Source organism: Mesocricetus auratus, unplaced genomic scaffold, assembly GCF_017639785.1.
Source record: "Mesocricetus auratus isolate SY011 unplaced genomic scaffold, BCM_Maur_2.0 Super-Scaffold_100006, whole genome shotgun sequence".
In the NCBI taxonomy this organism is placed as follows: Eukaryota; Metazoa; Chordata; class Mammalia; order Rodentia; family Cricetidae; genus Mesocricetus; species Mesocricetus auratus.
The window spans coordinates 50,251,939-50,267,223 of record NW_024429190.1 but is presented as its reverse complement, the minus strand read 5'-3'; the positions used below and the strand labels follow the sequence as shown (position 1 = coordinate 50,267,223).

Sequence of the window (15,285 nt, the reverse complement as noted above, 5' to 3'; positions counted from 1 at the left end):
GATAATAAAATTGTATACCTGCAACATGCTGATCCTTAAGTGACAGGGAATGCATAAATCTTTATCCTTATGAAAGTCTGAGCACCTTTCTGCAGAAACAACTTACAATGTAAAAAAAAAGAAATGTGTAGCAGTAATATAATTTCAATGACTGTCAGGATGATAGTTTATGTTTACGGGTTAAGATTACAGAAAGGGTGAGTGTTGAAGAGTAACTCCCTCTAATGCTTTTCTAGTATCCAAAAATGAAGACAAAAGAAAGAGTTTGCTAGGATGTCTGAGTGTGGGATTTAGTCTTTTAAAAATAACGAGTGTTCACAAAATAGAATGAGAGCATTTTATAACATGACACTTCTATTGAATAAGAGTTAAGGATTAAATAGTTGAAAGCCTGGAGTGGTGGCTCAGAATTTTAGTTCCAGATTTAGGGAGATAGAGACAGACAGAACTGTGGAAGTTCAAGGTCAGACAGGGATACGCAGAAAAAAATAAAGAAAAACTACTAGGGTCAAACTTCAATTTGAGGGTTATGGATAACCTAGCAAAGAGAGTAAACTAATGAAGGCAGATGAATCTAATACAAATAATTTTTCTGGCATGGTTTGCACATGAATAAAGCTATCAATGATGTTAAATGGTCCACAGTGCTGTTTGAGTGCTGACTCAACAGAATCAAAGTAGAATAGATTAAAACAGCGAATGTGACTTATTTGAGTTGTGTATGTTGATAATTATGACTTCATATATGGTGACATTAACAAGGATTCAAAGAGGTATTATAGACAGACAGAAGGAAAGATAACAGTGGTGCCATAGCTTCAAGTAACAATTAAGAAAAAAAATCTACATGCAGCTCAGTAGAATAAGAAAAGGTCAGGATTCCTTGGAGGAAATTATACATGGATCACACTTCCACAGGTCTGGAAAATAAACAGAAGACCGTGACTATCCTATATTAATGAATATGAACCAAAGTATGGTAAACAAGCTCACAATCAACTGTCAAATTACATATGCATGCATATGTCTGTGTGAATGTCTGCTTGTTTATGTGTGTGTATTGGGTATGATAGCTGAACATATAGCTATCATATGTGTCTGTATCTTTCTCCTTAATGCTAACAGTTACTTTAAATCCCTGAAACACATAAAATTGTTGGGAACCATAAAAATGTCATATAAATCTGTAGTTGATATATTTCTTCTCTTTAAAACAGCAGCAATGTGTTTTATGCTTTCACTGAGTGACTCTCCTGACCTTTATCATGAATGCAATCTGAACTTCAATAAGTAAATTTGGATGTGGCAGCATGCATCTATAATCCTAGTAGTCTGGATGCAGAAGCAGAAAGATTTTGAATTTGTGTTCAATCTAGAGGCCACATAACTGGACTCCAGGTAGGCCTTACCTACCTAGTAAGATCCTGTCTTAAAAATTAAGGTCTGGGGATGTCAGTGGTGGATTGTTTGTGTGGCATGTCCAAGGCCTATGTGCAACAGTAGGAGTGTTCCACTGCAAGAACTATTAGTACACAGGAACCCTAAGATTTTCACAGCAAAAATATATGTTGGATCTTGTAAAATGAGAGAGCTGAGCAGATGCCATAAAAGGTTTCTCCAGCTTCTGTTAGAGTCAGGCATCAGTTTCAACTTCCTGAGACCAAGCAAGCAGTTTCTGAAGGAATCATGAACAATGGATAAGCAATCTTCAACACCTCTGGCAGTGGGAACGAGGGAGATAGCAGGTATCAAGCCTAGGCCATCCCCTAAAATACCTCAAGGCAATGACCAAAGACAGACCCTGGGAATTGTGCAAACCTGCCCAAAGATGGAAGAATTACAGCCCTAGGCAGCCCATGTTAGCCCTAGTCAATCAGTAATGTACTAATGTAACTGCTGCTTGCTAAGCCAATCATAGACAGAATGACATAAGTGCTTCTGAAACGCTCATTGACCATGTTTAAAAGGAGCCTACACTCTCCTCTCAGGGGCGTGGCCATTTTTTACAGGTGAACCACCCAGAATATGCTGGCGTAGTAAATAAACATTCTTGCTGGTTGCACACATGTCTGGTGGTCTTTTGTGGGCCTCCTCTTGGACCCTAACATAATATAAACAATGGCAACAACATTCTTAGCAAGTATGCCAGAGTCAGCACTACCAGAGTACAAAGAAATTCTTTCATAGACATATACTTTTTAAATACCAAAGCATTTTATTTAACTTCATTGGATGAATCCTATCTTTCACAAAAGCTTATGTTCCTTATGCTATGTGATAAGAGCTTAGTTTTTGAGTCAAATAATGTTCCCTGCAAATGTAAGAATTTAAACTTCTTCCCTTCTAAATATCAAAACCCACATCCTCTTATAAATGTGGGAATCCACTGACTCATTTGTTATCAAATTGTCTTATTAAAATATGTTTGAGTGTTTGATTATTTTGTTTTCTGGAATACATCAGAATTTCTACTGTGTCTAATATCCTGCATACCACTTTGGAGTTTAGAAGGTATCGTATCAATATGTATTAATAGAAATACCTGGTTATCTCTCTCTCTCTCTCTCTCTCACACACACACACACACACACACACACACACACACACACAGAGAGAGAGAGAGAGAGAGAGAGAGAGAGGGAGAGAGAGAGAGAGAATCTAGAAATCTCTCTCATGACTTTTCTAGGAAATTGTAGATAATGTCTTTCACATGATCAAGCTCTCATAATTGCTAAAGTTACACTGTCATTCACTTTTGTATTCAGTTACTGTAAGGATTCAGGCATTACCCTGACCTGCCCCTGTCACCTGAAAAAATGCACTCAAGCAGTTCCCTGGTCAGTTCAGGTGCAAAGGACCCCTTTAAAAGAAAGGCCTGCGTCCTCTATCTGCTCTCTCTTTCTGCTCTCTGTCTCTCTCTTTCCTGATGTTCCCTGGAGCAGACAGGATTTTTTTCTGTGTCCCTCTTCTCTTCTGTCCTCTCTCTGTCTCTACCTCTTTTCTCTTTCCTCACCCCCTTTTCCTTTCTAATAAAACTCATGTAAGCGATGTCTGCCTGGTATGTTTGTGCTCTGCCTCATCACCCTTGCCTGCCATGGAATCTGCCAGGTTCCTCCTCGCACTTCATAACAGTTACCAGCACCTCAAGTTATTGGAAACAAAAGTGAGCTAAAATCATATCATGTTCTCTAGTTCTGCCTTCATTCACCATAGTGTGCCTTAACATGGAGTAAGGAGACAGCTAGAAACTACCCATCCAGTCATAACTGGAGCCTTGATTCAAGTGGACCTGACTTGCACACAGTCGCATCTCCTAAGTTTGGAGTTAAAGCTTCTGCTAGATACCCTGCCATGAAGTGATTACAGCCCAGCATGCCCACAAGACAAGTCTCACTTGGAAGATGAACTAATAAGATTTAGCAAACACAAAGAGAAAACAAATACCGTGAAATCATTCCTTGAGGTAATAGCAATCATAAGAACAAGAATTGCATCAATTGAGGCTACTCATAAGGACAAATTATAATTCTTTGTTCTAATAGATTGACACATATTTCTCACTGCTGTTCTAATGACCTTATTTAAAAAGGTATGAAAACTTTTGCTCATTTGTGGTTGTGGAACATGAAAGGAGAGATTAGGTAGCTATGCATTTGAGAGCATAAAGATAGAAGTAAATGAAACCAGAAATAAGACTTAGATGTCCAACTCAGTGGACAAGTTCTCTTTTTTTTCAGTGCATAACTTCTTAACCATTTTTTCTTGTACAATATGAGAAAAATTAAAAGTTTCAAACATTTTATATATTATACATATGCATCTATTACATATGTGTGTATAATACACATTGCACATTGTTATATCATGCCCTTAAACACGTATAATTATTATGTTAATAAAATATTCATTCACAAAACTCAAAGCATAAGCAAAATATAATACAGGTTTTATAGGATTGTAAAAACAACTCATACAGAACATGGTTATTGAACTCAAAGTTCCATATCATGAGAAAGTGGAGTATTTGACATACTGGAAGCCTGAGTTAGTGAACAACAAAGAGAAAAGAAAGATAGGTTTGATGTCCAGAATTCAGTTTAATACAGAAAAAAGAAAGACTACGGTAAAAAATACTAAACAACAAGAATGGGGTGACAACGAAGCTCCAATGTAAGTCCAACCCGAACTGCAGAAGGACACCTGGGCAGATGGGTAGCAAACTAACACAATACAGTGACAGCAGAGTTATAACCTAGAGTTTTCATAGGAACCTATATAAGTCCAACCCGAACTGCAGAAGGACACCTGGGCAGATTGGTAGCAAACTAACACAATACAGTGACAGCAGAGTTATAACCTAGAGTTATCATAGGAACCTATATAAGTCCAATCCGAACTGCAGAAGGACACCTGGGCAGATTGGTAGCAAACTAACACAATACAGTGACAGCAGAGTTATAACCTAGAGTTATCATAGGAACCTATATAAGTCCAATCTGAACTGCAGAAGGACACCTGGGCAGATTGGTAGCAAACTAACACAATACAGTGACAGCAGAGTTATAACCTAGAGTTATCATAGGAACCTTAAATTGCAAAAATAAACAAATTTCAGAATGCCAATCAGTAGAAGAGATTAAAATCTCTGCCAGATGTGGTGGCTCATTGCCTTTAATCTCAGTACCCAGGAAGAAGAGATGGGCACATCTCTGTGAGTTCAAGAACAGCCTGGCCTACAGGGTGAGTTCCAGGACAGCCTATCTCAAAAATAAAAAAATTAAATTTGAAAAAAGAAGAAAAATCTTCAAGAACCTCCACACAAGGCACATTAGAAAACAACCACATATATAATTTATAATAGGGAGGAAACTTTTTTATTTTTTTAATTTAAATTAGAAACAATCTTATTTTATATATCAATCTCAGTTCCCTCTTCCTCCCATCTTTCCATGCCCCCCACTCACCCCCATCCCATCCCCCTTCTGCTCCCTAGGGAGAGTGAGGCCTTCCATGGCAGATCATCAAAGTCTGTCACATCATGTGGGGCAGGGCTTAGGCCCTCTCCTGTGTGTCTAGGCCTAGACAGTATCCCTCTATGGGGATTGGGCTCCCAATGTAGGTATCTGAACATTTCCCTAATGTCAGATTTCTCTTTAAACCTATAATGGTTCCCTCTGTTAAGGTATCTCTTTTCTCTCCTCTATTCTTTCCCTGACTCAGTCTTCCTAGTCCCTCAAGTCTTCCTCCCCCCACCTCTTCTCCCCTTCTCTTTCTCCTAAGTCCCTCTCCACTCCCTACATGCTCCCACTTTGCTTAGGAGGTCTTGTCCCTTTCCCCAGGGAGGAAAGTCTAAAAAGAGAATATAAAGAATGAAGTTTCATGATTCTTTGTTAATATTAATTCAAAAGAAAACAGACCTCCCCTCGGTTTTTGTTTTCCTGGCAGTACTGAGTGTTGAGCCTGGGGCCACAAGCCTGCTGTGTAAGCATCTTACCACTGAACTAAAACCTCAACTCCAGAACTTCCAAGGTTTTGAATAACATTTGCTTTCAAAGTAGGATTCAATAGATGTTAACAGTTTCAGGAAATGGCCAGTATGAAATGCAAGTATTTTCAGTTGAATAAACCAGACTGTCACCATTACCATTCTAGCAAGAAGAAAAATAAGATGAAAAGGAAGTCAAGAGTAGGACTACCCTTTGATAAATACAAGTGAGTATTGATTCTTAGAAGACCATAGTTGTAGTTCTAAGGCTGTGTGCTAAAAAATAAGCTGTACTGGGTTGCCTTGCTGAGCCTTAATACTGAGGGAAGGGCTTAGTTCTACTACAACTTGATATGCCATGCTTTGTTGACACCCATGCTAGGCCTGTCCTTTTGGTGAATAGAAACAGAAGAGTAGTTTTCTTTACGGGATGGGAGCAGAGGGAGATGGGGGAGGGGTGGGAATAGAGCAGGAAGAAGAAAATGTGCATGTAAAATAAATGAATAAATTTAATAAAAGTCATAAAAATAAGCTGTAATTAAATTTTACAGTTAATTTCAGGAAGAAACACAAACAATGGGAAAACTTGGAGACCTTGCCACATTATTGAAGGCATATACAATGCAGATCATCTTCAGATTTTTATAAAAAATTTAAGTTTATGTTTAATGTGCAAGGAGGATTGTGTAGCTTCGAAATAAGCATATATATGTATCTATTCCTAAGTATGTAACAAACAAAACGAAACAAAACAAAGGGGTTGGTTCACTCTTCCAGAATGGTGCAAGTGTTCAGTGATACAGTACCAGTGCTTATCAGTTAATACCTTTGACAACTAACAGCTGTTGTTATTGGAGCAATTGCTCTTGTTTAGTTATTGAGACAGAATTTCACTATTTCTTTATGAATCTCTGGCTGTTCTGGAACTCACTATGTCGACCAGGCTAGCCTTGAACTAACAGAGATCTGCTAAGCCCTTTCTCTAGAGTGTTGAGATTAAAGTCATACACCAGCACACCCAACTATTACAATAGTTGTTAACTCTTCTACAAATACACGTAGGACTTAGGAAAAACCCACAGGAGGAAGTCAGAAAGCTCAAGTGTAAACAAATTTCAACAATGTCAACAAATGTATTTGACTATACATTTACAAACACCAAATTTAGTCAATGCTGGTTTAAAAAGTAGTCAGATGATTGCTTTAGAGGCTTGCTTTCTCTAGGTGAGGTGAACAACAGAAAACATTGTAAGGTTGACTATTCATTTTCTCTTCACATGTCATTTGATATAACTTTTTCTTTTATTGTGAGTACTCTAAGAGGTTGAAAACATTTTTTGAGTCAGGGTTTCTATATATTGCTCTGACTGCCCTGAAACTCAATTTGTAGACCAGGCTGGAACTCACAGAGATCCACCTGCGTTTGCTTCCTTAGTGTTGGGATTAAAGGCATGTGCCACTATCACCCAGCAAGATTGAAAATTTTTATGTTAATGTTATTTTATCAGAAATACTTTCCACCATTCAAACATAACAATTTAATGTCTTGCTTCAGTTAGTATGACCCTTTTATACTTTGAGAAATAGTTATTTTTTTTTATCTAAGAGAGTCTAGGGGAAATAAAATTTACATAGGAAAAGTCCACTTTCAAAGGGATTTTGCTGAAATATTTCCCTTATATAGGCTAATGATACATTTAAATACAAAAAGTATTTGTACTTTCTCTATTTAACGGAGTCTCTATTTGCATGAGATTGCAGTGTATGATGTTGTCTTTTATTGTGGCTATCTGTGCAGAGAGCATAGTATTGTTATGTATGTTGGTCACTTTTAACCAGAACTTGAATCTTAAGTATAAGATAATTCAAAAGGACCTTTGTCCACATCTTACAACATTGGAAGACCAAAGCATTTGATCAGACTATCAGAGGTCTTAGTGCCCAGTCTTAGAATGTTTCTTTGTTTTCTGTACAACGTAGATGCAATTTGACTATCAGAGGGATGTCACCCATGATGCCAGATAAAGGATGGACTAGGAACACTAGAAACCAAAGGTTTAAATGGAGTTCTTAAATGATCTAGATAATAATAAGCCAGAGTCAGATATAGAGTAAAACACTGAGAGATCACAGAGAAGGAGCAAGCCATAGCACACATTACCTCCTTAGTGTCTCAGAAGACAAGAGAGAGATTTGCTGATTCTTCCTGCTTATATCCCATTTCTGCTCAGCTACCTCACTTTCTGCCTGTCTGTACAGATCTCCAGAATTCTATGGTTAGCTAGTGGCAAGTTCCAATCTCTGATCCTCAGCCAGGCTTTATTTGTACAAGCAAGATATCACCACACAAAGGCTTCACTCTGTCGTCCGAAGTTTTTATTTTTTGATGATCTTATCATAACAACACCTAGTACAGTCAGTTATATGTAATGATATCTCAGCAATATTGACAAGTGAATGGATAAACTATATTTCTATTTCTATTGGGAAGTATTACTATGGAAAAAATATAATGGCTAACTTAACAGAAATTTAAGGTTGTTGAATGTTTACTGTTGTGCTAGGTTATATAGTAGGTGTTTTACATAAAATTTCACCTTTAGTTCTTAAAAAATTCTTATGGAATATACACTGTTTTAAACCTTTGTATGCTGGAAGAGAAAATAAAGATCAGAGGAAACCTGAGAGTATTGCTCGTGAGTGATGCTATCATGTCTCTGTGTCCTCTTGGTGGTACCTACGGCTGTCTTGACAACCTTGAGAATAGGCACACCACAATAAGCAGTGGCACAAGCATCTGACAACCCCCAAATGATCTAATAGTAATTTTTAAAATTTGGCCAGGTGTGTTGGTTGACATGACAGGCTTCAGGTCCACTGCATTATGACATCCAGTTTGTTTCTCTGTGATTTCTGTGTCTACATTTGGAAGGGAGAGAAGGTATACAATATAGTTGGTTCCTTATAACTTGAAATCTACAAAGAACAGAAAGAGGGACCAGTGGCAAGGAATAACAATGAAAGAAACAGCCCCAGGGCCATTTCACTCTATTGTAGGCACTACATCTAACATTTCAGAACCTATTAAAAAAGCATCATAAACTAGGCACTCACCTTTCTCATACCCGAGGCTATGGAGAACAATTCATACTCAACCAAAAATATCTTGGCCTGTTCCAGGTGTTCATCAGTGGCTCTGGTTAATATAACACTGACATCCCCTCAATTTCTAATCTTTAGCATGAATCTGCCATCTTTTTTATTGTTGAACCTAAAAAACCCCAGTAGATGTAGAGGGACTCAGAGTTCAGGGTTATTGGACCTCAATATCAATATTTTATTTCTCTAATAAAGTCAGGAAATAAAAGGTAGCAGAGCTAAGACACAGATTATTGATCATATGAGTGGGTCTTCCCTGTGCATGTCTGTAGTTATGAAGAGCAGAAGTCATTAGAGAATTATGACAGAAATAGCCCTGTTTATTCTAGAGATATGTTGTTTAACCTGGCATTGCTTGCCTTCTTTAGAATATAGTACATAGTTATTATTTTGGTAATATTATGTATTTTTCTCAACAGAGATGTTGCAAAGGAATAAATTTTCTAATAATAGTAAATGTATAGTTTGAATATGAACTATCCCCTATAGACTCACTGATCCCCAGCTGGTTGTACTGCCCTAGAAAATTGAAGGTATTTTGGAACATGAGGCTTAGCAGGAAGTGGAAGATCACTGGTGTTTGGGGGATGTATTGTTCTTCCACTTGCAGTTCAGGACCTAAATGTAGACAAGACTGTCTGTAGAGGCCAAACTCATGAGGCTTCAGATGGAAACTAGGATGCTACAGTTATTACACTAGAGCCCATTCATATTAAAGGAATTTACCTGCACTTGGTTCTTCCTGAAAGTGAAAGGCCATTGAATCTAAAAGACTCACTAAAGTTGAGAGACTAGGCTAATATTTGGCAGAGAAAATTTCAAGACAACATAGAACTCAGTTTATGGTGTAGCTATTCCTGGCTGCTTTTAACCAGATTCATAGTGAGACTAAGATGTAAAAATGCAGAGATAGAAGATGACCACAAAGGGGAGAGAGGGCTAGAAATATGGCTCAGCAGTTATTCCTTATTTCTTTTACAGAGGACATGGATCCATTTCCAAGCACCCATGTGATGTTTTACAACTGTCTAAACGCTAGTTCCAGAAGATTCAAAGCTTCCTCTGGCCTCCATGGGTATGACATGAAAATGGTGCATAAACATACATATAGGCAAAAGTACCTGTAAACATAAAATAAAGATGAATAAGCCTTTAAAATATTTTAAGATGTGAAGTTGTATACTTTGGCCAGAAAAGAAACATGTTTGAAGTTGCAAAAAAGAAGAAGAAGAAGAAGTCACAATTGTTAAAGAAACCAGCACCTTGAAAAACAAAAAGAGCGCCCGACGGTGGTGGCACACGCCTTTAATCCCAGCACTCGAAAGGCAGAGGCAGGCGGATCTCTGTGAGTTCGAGGCCAGGCTGGACCGACAGCCTCCAAAACAATACAGAGAAACCCTGTCTCGTAAAAACAAAAACAAAAAACAAAAACAAAAACAAACAAACAAACAAAAAAAGAGCAAAGTGCTTTTCCCTAGAGGTGTTAAAGCCATTAAGCCATTTCGGGAGTTAGTGATCTCCACACTTTGCAGGCTCCAGAGTTTATAATAGTAAGCCCATGTTAAAGATTCCCACCTGATTTCTGTTTGCACATGGCTGTTAGGGAAGTAGTCAGTTTGAAACGTGTCTACATTCAGAAACTGTTATAGCCATGATCTAATGGTACCCGGTTTTGCTCCAAGAGCTTGATATGTTCCTCTTGGGGCTGATATTGCAGGGATTTAGAAAGCCTGAAAATTAGGTACTTGAAGGCTTGGTCATGGAGGAGGATATGGTGGTTTGAATAAAGTGGCCCTATAGGCCTACTGGGAGCTATGGCCTTGTTGGTGTAGGTGTGGTACTGTTGGAGAAAGTGTGTCACTGGAGGTGGCTTTGAAGTTTCAGATGCTCAAACCTGGCCCAGTGTTTGACAGTCTTATCTTGATACCTGTGGATCCAGATGTAGAACTCTCAGATACTTCTCTATCACCATATCTGCCTATGTGCCACCATACTTCCCATGACTAAACCTCTGAACTGTTAAATGTTTTCCTTTATAAGAATTGCTATGGTCATGGCATCTCTCCACAGCAGTAAAACCCTAAGACAATGGAATGTTTATTTTTTATTTTACCTATGTGAATACTTAAACTACTTATAATTTTGTGCACCATATACACAGTCTGGTGCCTATGGAGGCCAGAAGGGGTAGCTAATTTTTCTGTAATTAGAGTTACAGATAGTTTCAACCACTACTTGGGTGTTGGGAATTGAACCCAGGTCTTCTGAAGGAATATAACGTGCTCTTAACCGCTGAGCCATCTCTTTGTTGCTATGGAAGACTTTCCAGGAAACCCTATGATGCTGTAGAATGTGTAGGTTTTAAATCTGTTGTGTCCTCTTTAGGCTCATTGTTTGGACAATGGATCCCCCGATGGTGGGATTTTGGGGGAGACTTTAGGCATTTTGGGATGTGGGATGAAACTTTGGGAGATGGGCCATGGTGGTTATTTTTGAGGGTTTATTATTTCTGGCTACTTTTCTTTCAGTATTCTCTCTGCTGTGAGATAAGTTGCTCCGCTCTGCATTCCACACACTCTCTGCCTTGATGGGTAAAACCTTTCGAAACAATGAGCCAAAATATAACTATCCTCCATTAAGTTGTTCTTGCCAGGTATTTTCATCATACCAATGTGAAAATAATACTGAGGATGACTGAAGTATGGCTGATTATTCTTAGAGTTACGATGGAACAGCGTTTTGAATACTGAAGATAATAAAGTTGCAGATAAGAGCAGAACATGAAAGGAGGACCTGGAGCAAAGTATCTCGTTATATTGTATTTTCTCTACATTCAACCATAAATGCGGTGCTCAGCCGTGACTCCCAATTTCCTTAAGCTTCTTAGAGGAAATGAAATCTCTGGGCATCTCATTTGGCAAGTGTAGCTCTAGATAAAAGACAGAGAGGAGGCTAATCTTTAAAGACTTTCTTATCTTTTTCTAAAAAAAATGACGTTCTTCACTGCCCTCTTTATATGGGGTGAATAAAGATTACTTTGTATTTTAGGCACATACAGTTTTTTCCTTTGGTACAGAATTATCTGGTGACACAAAAGATTAAAGTACATAGTACCTGAAAATAATGAGCAATAGCACAGTTTCCTGTGCTAGTACAATGGCTGCATTCTCCTCTGGACCCGCAATCTAACGACAAAAACCCCAGAGCATAGGAGAGAAGAAAACTCCTCTTCTTTGTCTAGTTTGAACAAAACCGGAGAGATTCTAAGACATAGCAGCAGATATCATCAAAGGTAATCCAAGTGATGCTCTATGGGCCATGAAAGGACCTTCCAGTTAATCAAAAGTTCTTGAACCTCCCCAGGAGGTGGGACACTTAGCCCACACGACAAATTTTAAGAATAGGCACAGCCACCACTGAGTGCTCACCAGGCAACTGGTTACTAATTTTAAATATACTTTCTTCACTTAATGGTCTCAGAAAGTTGTTGGTTGAGTCCTGATCTTATTCAAGAAACGGCGGTATAAACAGATTGGTATGCCCGAGGTCATATTATTGGCATAAAGTTAAGAGTTACATTCCAAGACTATCAGCCTCCAGTTCCTTGCTTTTAATTTCTGTGATTCTTCCCCCTTACTTGATTGCATCACTGAGTTATAATGCAACTTAAAATCTACTTAATCAGCCTCACATTCGGGGCCAGGATTCCTAAGTTCTGCTTCAAAATTACTAGTGATTTTGTGTTGGCATGAGAAGGATAAAGGAAAAAATTTCAGCAAACAAAACTGCTTTTCTCACTTCATATGTAATAGTTCTCCTAAGACTTCAAGGTGGTTGTATGCAAGTCTGCTTTAATATAAGGAAACTGGGTCTCAAGGCAGTGGAGTAATGCAAATTAGGTGATGAAGCTGGTCCACCTGTCTCAAAAGCTTGATTATTTCTTTCCATTTCTATCAGCTTATTTGTCTCAAGAGAGTCACTGCAATAAAGCACTGGTTCTTTAAAAGTTATACAGCAAAAGATTTGTGAGTGGACCTTTTCCTCATTAGATCCAACAGGATAAACAAATGGAACTGACATGTTGCTTGAAAGTTCCCCAGGGTGAGCCTCAACACAGAGGAAATCTATGCCTTCTTTAAGGCAACAGACTTTCATTACTTCAGATGAGTTATTGTACTTCTCTACTTTATAGCTTCCCTATTTCCTTCTATATTTCACCTCCATTTTCATGAGATATTTAAAACCATGGCTAGTCTAGACATCACAGAACATGTCTGAAATACCAGCCAACTTCAAAGCTAGCCTGGACTATCTAATGAAACTATTTTTCAAAAAAAAAACTATAGAATTCTACCCCCCAGTATAGGGGGAGATATGGCTCAGTGGTTAAGAATTGTTGTTGCTCTTCTTTTTTCCCTCAATATATGTTTTTATTTAAATTAAAAACATAAATGCTTCACATGCCAATCCCAGCTCCCTCTCCCACCCCTCCTCCCTTGTCCCTCCACCAACCCTCCCAGCCAGCCACCCAATTCCCACATCATTCCTCAGGGATGGTGAGGCCCTCCTTGGGGGAGGGGCAATCTCTAGAGTCTGCCACTTCATCCAGTGCAGGACCTAGGCTCTTCCCCATGTGTCCAGGCTGAGAGAGCATCCCTCTAGAACAATGTGTGGCCACTCAGGTCTTTAATGTAGATTGTTTGGTTTTGGATTCTACATGGCTCTGTTTCAACCATGCTGCCATAAGCAAGTTATCTAAACGGCTGGTGCTGCCTCAGTTTACCCATTTTGAGAAGGGGAAATGGGATTACTTTTCATAATGAGTTATTGTGGTAATTAATACTGCCACACAGATTTCTGCATGTGCTTGTATCTGGAGACTTTGACTTCTCTCAAGCTTTGATGAATGAGCTTTGCAAGCTGCTGGCTTAGGTTCAGCCACTTTTATTTGGAGCTGATCTGATACTTTCTCACTTTCTTAAGACATTGTCTCGGTATCTCTTCCCTCCCCCAACTCACCAAATTTTTCCCTCTCTGCCATGTCTTTTTGCCAGATCAATGTGTTTACTGTTTACAGTGCCACTCATCTATGTCTCTTCCACTCCATTTCATAATTCGCCTGATCACTGCACCCAGTCCCATCATAGCAAAGCCTCCATAACCCTTACACTATTACCTTTGGTGGTCAATTTTATCAGTATTTAAATTTACCCGACCTCATACAGTTGACACTTTCTTTACTCTGCTTCCAGGACACCATGCTCCTCTGGCCTCCCTCCTGCCTTAGATAGCTGTGGCTTCTGAATTTCCTCTGCTCCTCCTGCTTCCTCGAGTGTTAAGGGCTTTCTTTGTTGCCCTGCACTTAGACTTCATCTCCCTTCCATCTCTTTTCACCCTTTGTTAGCCCATACAATCAGACACTTTTATTGTCTGTCATAAGAACAGAAAGCAATACACTTGCTCACTGTTTGGATACTGTTTATGAAACAAATACAGCAGCCACTGAGCTTTTAAATTGAAAAACGGAAGGAACAGAACTGTGGAAAATACTTCTGTGGGGAAGCTAAGGGTCTCTGTTTGGGGAGTGGGGCAGTTTTTAAAATGTTTTGAAGACATCTGTGCAGAGCAGTTGATCAGCAGCTGCATTCAGGACACTCAAGACAGAGATCTGGATTGGGTTGCACCTGCCCTCTTTAAAATATGCCATGCAGGCTAATTATTTGCCATTATTACACCTTTTTCCCTCTTCAAAGGCACTGAAAAGAAGCAAGTCACTTCCTTGTAATTAGAAGGAAATGGGTTAGTCTATTCTTTCAGCTCCAGTTCACTGCAATTTTATTAGATGCTGGATAATAGGTTGCATCTTATCTTTATTAAAAATAACAAAAAAGATGTAGGAAAGGTAAAGCATGCCTTTTTCCTGGGAGGTACGGAGAAGCAGGATCTGCTTCCCAGCTTGAGTGCACGCTGAGCTGTTGGTTCTTCCCTGTGACTGTCTGTGTTCTGGAGGAGCAGCACAGTCTATTTGAACATAGCACTCCATGTTCCCAAGCCGAGACTAAAAAGAGTCAGTTATCCTCTCCAAATATGTCCTGGGGCTGAAATACCCTGGAGAACCAAGGCACTCATTCCAGTAAATGTGTTACCTCTTTTGCAGGTAGCAAGGCAACACTAGGTACCGTGAAGACCCCACTGACTGACTACGTTGGTTGACTTGCAAATGTGAGTCAGCTCAAAGAATATTTTTTATTGCATTGTCATAGCATGCAGCCTTCCAGAGACCCTTCATGGCATCTCTGTTTTAGACTAACATAAATTTCTGCTTCCATAATGGTGATGAGAGGTTGAAAATATCCACAAGCTTGCTATTGATGCAAAATTTAAAGCCACCATATCTGGGTATTGTAATGCTTGATGTAATACTTGAAAATGGAAAATGACAGAGCAGGTATAGTATTATATCCAATACAAAATCTGCAGGAGAATTCTATATTTGAGAAATACCCTATGGCCTGCATTTGATATACAAAACTAGAAGTTAAATCACAGTGCAGTAAAACTATGGATCCTCAGCTGATCATTTCACTATCTGAGATCTACAACATAGTGTGGAATGGAGACTAGCTTCAACTTGGTGCCTC

The 15,285-nt window shown here is 38.9% G+C and overlaps 1 protein-coding gene and 1 long non-coding RNA gene across 2 annotated transcripts in view; one reads left to right on the top strand and one right to left on the bottom strand.

Moving 5' to 3' along the window:
- LOC121140835 overlaps window positions 1-9,953 on the top strand; it is a 46,516-nt gene extending 36,563 nt beyond the window's left edge. Inside the window, exon 3 of the long non-coding RNA XR_005877773.1 lies at window positions 9,626-9,953. This is a non-coding gene — a long non-coding RNA (uncharacterized LOC121140835). The remainder of the gene's footprint in view (window positions 1-9,625) is intronic.
- Gabrb1 (gamma-aminobutyric acid type A receptor subunit beta1) overlaps window positions 1-15,285 on the bottom strand; it is a 418,614-nt gene that overhangs the window by 236,207 nt on the left and 167,122 nt on the right. The window lies entirely within an intron of this gene.